The sequence below is a fragment of the Penaeus monodon genome, chromosome 16 (assembly GCF_015228065.2).
Source record: "Penaeus monodon isolate SGIC_2016 chromosome 16, NSTDA_Pmon_1, whole genome shotgun sequence".
NCBI lineage: Eukaryota > Metazoa > Arthropoda > Malacostraca > Decapoda > Penaeidae > Penaeus > Penaeus monodon.
Window position 1 is genome coordinate 8,837,703 of NC_051401.1, and position 10,023 is coordinate 8,847,725.

Genomic DNA, 10,023 nt, shown 5'->3' on the forward strand with positions numbered 1-10,023 from the left:
GTCAATCAAAACCCCATTACCTACAGTTATACCTAATCAACACAAAATACAGGTCCTAACTGGGAGATGAGACATCTTTTGCTTTAAATAAAACAATCTTTTATATTCAGGTCTCAATACCTTAAAACAGCTGCATTTGTGACTGATATTTAAGAAAAAAAACATTGATTCTTCATGCATCACACCTGACACTTGAAATAAAAATTTAAAATTTAATGTGATATTTGAAGAAACTCAATCGTGACTGTGAACAATTTTACATAAGACAAATGCGGTGGCAACTGTAAAAGAAACAAACATTTATATTGAAAATGTTTCAGAGCTGCAAGCTGTTTTCTTGCATTTGCTTCCAATGCAGAATATCTTCACTTTCCCCCATTTTCCTACACTACTAGCTTATTGCATTATCTAAAAGTTATGGCAACCTTCATTTTTTTTTTTCCTATTTTTTAAAAATATATATATTTTTTTTAAACAGATCTTTATAAAAGCCACTTCCATGACTCTGTCATACATGAAGCGCAAAGGGACACTGAAATGTACGTGACATTAATACTTTTTCACTTTAATACTTTCTGTTATATATATTGCTAGAGGATCACTTGCATCATTTTCATCAAAGGCATACAACTACAACTACAAAACTCATCATTCAAGGCTCTATATTGAGTTTTGTATAGGTTATGGCAGTTTGATTTGAATCTCTTTTTAAAAATTATAATGTTGTTATTAATTATCTACAATCATTCACTAGCATCTCAAAGTTCTTTTTATCGCTTCAAATGAATACCCAAGCAATGAAACAATAATGCTTAAGAAGTCTAAATAAAGCTTTAAAATACAAAAGGAGGAACAATTTGCACTATTTCTCTCTCTCTCTCTATTTTCCTTAATTGCAAAATAATTTGTGAGCAGGCAGAGGAAAGAGAGAGAGAATAAAAGAAAAGGAGAAACATTATAAAAGGTAAAAGAAAATTAGTCCTTCTCTGAATACAATTATATAAATAAAAAAAATCCAAGACAAACACACTCAATATCAAATATAATGAACTGAAAGAAACACAGGATCAGGTTTTTTTATTCCATTTTCATAAGAATAAAACCAACAATAATAAACACTCAAGACAGGGATGTATAATGTGCAATATGTCTTGTAAAATAATAATAATGATAATAAATACACACATGAACTGAATTAGAAAAGGAAATAGATAAGAAAAGAAAGTATATGAAGGAAAAAAATATACTAAGAAAAGAAAGTAATGAAACACAAGAATATTTTAAAGGGAAAAAGAAAAAAGGGGGTGAACTTATTTCCAAAGGGAGAAAACATCCACTTGCCCTTTGGGGTCCCCCCCTTTCCCCACCAATGCCGAGTTTTTTGGCCCTCCCCCAATGAGAAGAGCATGGGTTGTGTTGTGAACACATTATCTTTTTTCTGCAATGATCTTTCTCTTTTTCTATACCTCATAAACATACTAAAAGTTCTGCATCCTGCATGTTTTCCAATATTCATTCACTATTATTTTTTACTCTTTGTCAACCTGACAATGCAGTAAAGTCCCTTCACACATCATGCTCTTAGATCTAAAATAACTATCTTCAGAAAGAACAAACACATCCTTATTGTAATAATCTACAGGATCGAAAGAGTTGGAGGTTGCTCCATCTACTTCCAAAGTGTTTGTCGTGCCTGATTGGTGGAGGCTCGTGGATGTCAAGACAGGGGTGTCGCCAAGTCGCCTAAAATCTCCTTTTTGATCTGAAAATATAGTTATAAAGTTCTTTAAGTATATATACATACATTTACCTTCTATTTTAAAAACAAGGTTTGTGAAGCATATGCAATGGAGGCATGCATGGTGTACATCAAAATTAGAATTTGAAACCATTCTTTAAATAAAATTTTTAAGGCAACTTAATTTTGTAAATCTTGAAGAAGTTTATCAATAAAACTTTTAGAAACTATCTATATGAAAAAAGAATAGGAAAATCTTGAACTAATTCAAAAAATGAATACTATACTATTAACGATAAGAAGTTGTAGCATCAGACAATATTTCTGTGTCGGGAAATTCCTGGTCTGATTGGAAGGGCCCTATCCCCCCAGATTTCTTCTTCTTCTTTTTTGTCAAAACAAAAACATTACAATGAACCTCATGAGGGAGGAAAACAAATTTTATTTTGGCATTTCATATCTTTTCTGCATAAAACCAAATCTGTATTTGTCCATGTTTGCGTGTTCTGCATGTCAGCGTTTTGTCTTAACTATCTTCCCCTTTGACTGTTTAGTTAAACAAACCCTGAGTGGTGCGCAGGAAAAGCCATGATCTGCCTGTCAGCATTTCACCGATAGGGGTCCATTTATCTTCTGTGGGGCTGTAAGATTCAATGGTGTCATGGAAGTGCTCCCAACCATCCTCTCCTCCAAGTATGTAGATCTTACTGTCAACCACTGCTACACCTGCACATACACAAATAAAATGTATATTAACATTTCAAGAAATAGTATATCCCTAATACAGATAGAAAATCATCTAAAAATAATTTAAAAAGAAAATGGGAAAATAAACTGCAGGTAACCCCGTCCATCATGGGGTTCAAAACTAAAAAGAATATACCAAAATGATATAAAATTTAGAATAAGGTAATTCATACCCAAAATGAATTTTTGGAAAATTTTGGAGGATCTGAAGGATACTTCTTCCCAAAGTTAAAAGCTCAATGGGGCCAAAAATATGGTGATTACTTAAAAAACACTTAAAAATTATATTTTTATATTTCCATATGAATACCAGTGGTAAATATAACAATAAGCTGATTTATAAGTGAGTATATGTTTTTCTGGATATGCTATGTGGCATAAATACAGAATATACACCTGGTCTATAGCGGCGCTCACACATGCCAGCCACAGTCTGCCATGTACTGGTTCTTGGATCAAACCTCTCTACTTTATTTGTATTTTCTGTTGAAGCATGCCATCCTCCCCTGTAAGGAAAAAATGTGAAAGGATGATACTATTACTACTACTACTACATAAAATTTTCCCTATTTCATTATTATCGTTTTATTAAAAACATTATTTAAAATTAAAAAAAGACAAATAAATTTTCATAAAAAAATTTAACCTACCAAAAATATAAATATCCTGAAGAACTGCTGCTGCTGAACCACTGCGTGGAAGATCATTTAAGGGAATTGCTCCCCTGTGTCTGTGTGAGGGGCTATACCTTGAAAAAAGGAATTCAGATTAGACAAAATGCTTTTAAAGGGAATCTGAGATATAAATTTACTTATCAAAAAATGAAGGAAATTAAACAAATGCCTACTTGAGCCATGTCATGCCATCTCCCCCCTAAATGGCCCCTCCGCAACATACAGCTTTCCTTGGGAGGCGGCCACAGCGGGGATGTGAGGACAACTTCATTGGGCAACCCCCTTCCACGAGTTTGTCGGGGTCTAAAAGTTTTCCCCAGAGTCCATCGCTGGACCCCTCCCTCCCCTACACAAAAATATATCCTCGAGAAGGCGGCTCCAGGGGGCATAGAAAAAAACTTCAGGCCCGAAATGTGAGGGAACAAATTTTTTAAAAACTTTAATATAAGAAAATGGATAAAATTTTTAAGGTGTCTTCAAAGGCAGATTCCATTAACAGTACTTTGCCGATTTGGATCTACCCCTTTCTTTATGTGCAAAATGGATTTTAGTTCTTTAATCAACACACTAAACATGAATTTAAATAAAAACTAAAAACTGATTTATATAAAAAGAGCCTTTTAAAAACCATAAAATATGTTGCAGACAAGGTTTTGAGAATGGGGACGTAAAAAATATACATTTAACCAGTTCACGGTATTGCAAAAAAATAAATTTCAATCTATGTCAATTACAACATAACAAACCTTTCCTAATTCAGATCTTGGCATTGACATAGGGGCTAGATCGTGCCACTCATCCAAACCCAGGATCATACCGCCACTACACCTTGTGACAGTGCCCTCAGGAAATTTTGCCACCGCTTAAAAACGAAATTTTCTCCCGAAACAAATAGTCCGGGTTTTCTGAAAGGTAAAACCTAAACATTAAACTCCCTTTTTTAATTGCCTTTTACTATAAATATGCTTGAAATTTAGAATATCATCTTGATTTTTATATGTTGCACTTTCTTATCTTTAAAACCCTCATCATAAAACAAAAATAAAAAGCTGCCTCTCAAATAATATCAAACCTTAATAATCTAAACAAAATCACTAATGAACATTTTTAATTTATTCTGAAAAGACCCCAAAATTATTTTTCTTTTATCTTTGGCTCTTTATTTTTAAAATATTTAAACATTATCTTTTCCATTATTACCAAGTTTAACCACTTAGCACTGGTACATGCAATGTTCACTTGGTTTTGTTTTTTATATTTTGTTTGCACCAATTGCCCACAAATGCTCAGCCCCAATTAGTATGTCCCCAGTGACTTTACCGACTTTTTGAGTCCTTGAATTTTTTTGGAAAAAGTTTTATTTTTTTTTAATGCTATAACTCACTGGATCCCCGAAAAGTGACCCTTTACGCATGAAACATTTGACAGGGCTGGATGATCGGGACATGTAATCTGGAAAAATTTGGGTAAGGCTGAGTGACAGGGAATGTGTTGTCCCTGAAAAATTAGGCTGAAGGGCCCGGATGTTTGGAATGACTCCATGGTGCACAAAGCTCTTGGGAAAAGGATAAACCCCAGGGGGCCCTTAGGAAAGGGTTTTTTGCTTGTTTCTCTCCTAAACGAGGTGGAATTTGCTTCCCCGACATGTTCGGAAGAGTGCCCGCTCTAGGGGGGACACATTTCCCTGCTCAGGATTGCTAATAAAGAAAATTAAAATGTCACAAATACACAAAGTTACTTAGATATTGTTATTGCCCCGAGTTGTAACTACCTTGAAAGATTTAGCTAAAAATCAGCGACACATGACAAATTTTAGCTTGGAAAATGGTAAAAAAGCAAAATCGCTTTTATAGAAAAAGAGCTTCAACATTTCAAAGGGGGGAAAATAGAGTCCTTTATTAGCATGAGTGTTTATGTCGGCTGGGGCCCAAGCCACAGAGAAGAGTCACTCAAGTAACCCTATTGCATGGATTTTGATCCTCATGCAATAGTAATTCAAACTAAAAGATGAAATGGTAGGACTGAATTACTCCTTGGTGATAACGTTGTAAACCCATTATGTGTAAATAACACTAATACAAAAATCACACTGGACATAAATTTAATGATCTGAAAACCAAAACTATATGACCGAAATGCTTCAATAAAAAGAGATGAGAGCTCAGCTAAATATTCAGAAAAAAAACTAAAGGAATCCTTACATATAACCATATCTCAAAAGACGGCAATTAATAGTTAGAGGTCAATCAAAAGTTATACTGCTTTCCAATAAAAAAGCCATTAAATAGACTAAGAGGATCAAATAATAGCTAGACCGCAACCACAATGTATCACTGCAGATCGTTAGCAAATTCCTTTAACCCTTCTGGACAAAACCAGACATACAATCACCATAAACTATGCAGTTATAAATGATCATGAGCCACCTCACGGCAACGGCAGAAAAGAGAGACTCCTCCAGCAGTAAAGCATGTGGGTCGTAACATTCAACTGACCCGCAACACTATTTTGTTATCCTCACCGCCCCTGCCACAATTCCCCTGCCAACAAATAAAAAACAAACTCACATTAACAGCACTCATGTCAAACTTTCAAAATCCTTAGTCACATTTCAACAAACTGATCCCTGAATAAAATGGATTTGGTCCATGAAAGATTATCCTTTACAGTCGTTGTGTTCGTGTTCCTTCGATGTCTCGTTCTCGGGGATGTCAGCGGGTGGCGTCGTCGGGAAGGAGATGGTAGAGCCTCGCCTCCTCCCTTCCCACACGGCACTCCGGCGAGGACCTCACGGCCATTTCTCTCCTTCCACAACATCCACTAAAAAATAAGGACTAACAAGGGCTAGTCTCAATCCTCTCAAGCCCTGCAAGAGAAAGAACATAATCATATGTCTACCTGTGTATGTGTGTATATATATCACAAAGCCCCAAAATAAAATACAATCATCAATCTCCCACACAGACAATTACCTTATGGAAAGTAGGTGCTCTTGCTTGGTAGGAATGGTGAAGCCAAGCTGTGGCAGCTCCAAACACATGCTCTTCCCTTTCCACCTTCCAACTCCCTCTGCAGAAAGATCTCTACAACTTTTTCGACAGGGAGATTAACCATTCTTCTCCCACGACACATTTGTTTAAATTTCTGAAGAAAAGAAAACCAAAAACCCCAAAATCAATTCAAATTATAATCAAGAAATAAGAGAGAATAAAATTTTAACAATGATCCACCAGAATTATTATATCAAAATAAAAGAAAATATTATAATAAACACCACCACCACTACTACTACAACTAATGAATAATAATATACAGAACAATGAATTTTTTTCTAAAAGTTCTAGCCATCGGTTACCAGTTAATATGCATTATGATTTGTCAGGAACTTTTGGTATAACCTTATAAAAAAAACAAAGGGTTCCCTAGCTTTTTATGGGTTTAAATGAGTAGCAATAATAGAAAAAAAATGCAGCGCAGTAATGATAATAACAATAATAAGAACAATACTATCAATAATAATGATAAAGATGATGATATGAAGCAATAATTGTTCTAAAATTCAGCAATAAAAAATCCTTAATGATTTATAAAAATAAGGTGCCTTCATACCTTAAGTATAGGCTTTGGCTTTCTTGGTGAGCTCATGACAGGCATGTGCTTCGGCAAAGCAATGGATTCCAACACAATTTGATACGTCAATTGACGTTCCAGGAATCGGGAGCATGCTCTCTCACAGCAGATACTTCCAATAGGTTTGATGCAACTTAGGAGGCCTTGAATTATGGAAAAAATTAAATAGAGATTTAGATGTTCATTCCTGTTTAATGACATAATCACAGTTGCTTAAAATACCAATACTGTATATTGTTATAGCAGGGAATAGTTTCAAGTTTCAGAAAATTTTTGGAGTATATCTCAAGAACATAATACTATCAAGTATGAACAAGGAAACAAGAAAAACTTAATTACCTGAACATTGCTCTCTGTGATTGTTATTGCAGAAGTATATGCATAGTCTAATAGTAGGGAACCATATTCGCATCTACTCCACTTAAGGTTACGTGCTCTGATTGAGACTCTGCTAAGCTGCTCAAAAACTAGCCTGGAAGTAATTCAAATCACTGTTAATGTTTACTTAAAATGAAACAAAACAACTTGATAACCAAACATAAATGCATCAATGTTCAAACTGTAATACTGGAATAAGTATGTCCAACTAGCCTAAATGTGTGTCAATGTGATTAAACAGCACTTAGCACTTATCTAAAGAGGACTGAGATGCCAAACGCGTGTAAGGAATGTTGCCCATCTACAATAAGGTCACGTCCAGAGTGTCCTTTTTTCCAAGTCATTTATCCCAAGCCTGCATTAAACATATACTAGAATTTGCTTATTGAAAATTTCCCTTTCACTTGTGCTATAAAACTAATTCAACTGTATTTTAAGATTTAATGTAAATAACTACTGCCTACATAATTTTTATAATTTTCCACCACAGTCGGTGGCAGCATGACAAACTGCAGTTTCATTTGGTGAGGACACTGTGACTCTGACCCCCTTCTGGCCTGCCCTTGCAGCTAGTTGGTCTCTTGTAGACTTCTTCAGAAAGGGCTACCAATTCCTCAGAATTTTTACCTCCATCCTTCCTCTGGAAGGAAGTAACATCAAATAGTAATATGGTAAATGGTCAGTTTAACTAGATACAAGGCACTGGTCTATATAGCTTAGTTGTACCTTTCATATTTTTCACTAGGTGATACCTCAGTTTTATATTGCCTTTTTAACCCTAAAGAAAAGGTTTCATGTTTGTTTCACGGTCTGAGACCTCATTTTTAAAATTTTGTTTTACTCCTAGGGAAAAATCATGTGTAAAGAGCCCTTTATTCTTGGTGGCAATAAAAAAACTGAAAATGAGTATAATTGATACAGTTTAGACCTAAGATACATAAAGTTACCAATAACAGAAAAATGAGCATGTCCTATGGATTACTAATATCTAAAAAGGGGATATTAAATTCCTTCAGACAAAACATGACATTGCAAAATTGATATCTTCCAAAGCCATAATAAACATAATCAGCAGATATTAACGTGTCAATGTTATTCAGTTCTCAACGGGTCTGAGTCATTTCACTCCAACAATGTAAGTAAAACATATCAAAAATAATGTTCAAAATTTTTCCCTTTTCCCAAACAAATTATACATATTATCGACATCATCCTTGATAATGTTTGCCTTGCAAAATACACAGTCTGATTACCCCAAATCTGTCAAATCTAAAATACATATAAATGCATATTATGCAGAATATTTCTATTTTCTGCCACACCTCATAAATATAACCATACATTTCAAATAGTTGATACTAATATATTACTTCATCTACACAAAGACATACAATGCATCAATGTTTTATTAAACGCAAATATGCACAAACAGACAAATAACTACCAGCCACTCTGTAAAGAAAAAGATGATTCATTCTAGATCATCCTGGAAAACGACGTGAAACCGAATCTGACATTTAATCCAAGACATGAAACGTGATATTTAAAAGTACCCCAGCTATTTTAATTAATACTTTCAACATTTTTCATTAACTCGCATGGAAAGGCAATTACAAAACAAACACTATTTTCTTCCATCAATATAAAACCAGGCGTGAGTTCACAAACTTTAATAGGAATCGTAATTCTCCAAAAACTAATCGATTAGGGATCTTGCTTATCTCTTCATAATATGTATTTGAAGACACTCATTTTGCTGTAAACCTAAGAAAATGAACTAAAATAAGAAATAATGAACGTCTTTAAGAGAAACGGTTAATAAACCAAGATTAAATTAACCTTCAATTTCCCGCCTTGTTGCCACCAGCTGACCACAACAATACTAGAGGGACCGCTGTGTAAATATTTATGTGAAATTGTCAACACTGTATAAATGGAGATAATTATAGGATGTTTCATATACTTGGTTACTTATGATGGATACAATGCAAAAACGAAGAAGAAATTACGTAAAATAAACAACAATGAGGTATTGATTTTTATTCCAGATATTGATTGAGAAGTATCATTAGTTATACATACAGAATACTTTGTACATCCTACAAGCACTCACATATACATATATCTCTATATACATACAGATATAATTAACATTATGAATACGAGTACATAGGCCATAAATTCATGCAAAAAAAAATCGGAAAATAATTACAGTTTTCTTGTATTTTGACTTGTGACATATATATTTTTGATATTAATTTATTTAACGTAAATTACAGACATATAAAGTCTCGCTCCTGATATGGCATACTAATTGCAAGCATATATGACATATATGCCCTTTCAGCATGTATACAAGTAGCAAGATACACACACTTCATACATATATACACACCACTCTATCTATACCATACACACACACACACACACACACACACACACACACACACACACACACACACACACACACACACACACACACACACACCACACAAACCACACACACACACACACACACACACACACACACACAAAACCCACAACAAACACCAAACCAAAATATATATAAATATATAATAATATATATTATTATATTTTAACAAAATTTTAACAACACACCACACAAAAACCACACACACACACACACAAAACCCCACACACCCACACACACACACACACACACACACACACACACACACAAAAACACACACAAAACACACACACACAAAACAAACAAAAAAATAAAAAAAAAAAATATATGTATATATATTTTTATATATAATAATTATATATATATATATTATATATAAAATTTTATATATATATATATATTATATATATATATATATATATATA

General features: G+C 33.9%; 1 pseudogene; it reads right to left on the bottom strand.

Annotated features, from left to right (window-relative positions):
• Positions 1 to 1,439: 1,439 nt before the first annotated feature.
• Positions 1,440 to 7,688, bottom strand: LOC119582933 (annotated as a pseudogene).
• Positions 7,689 to 10,023: the final 2,335 nt, after the last annotated feature.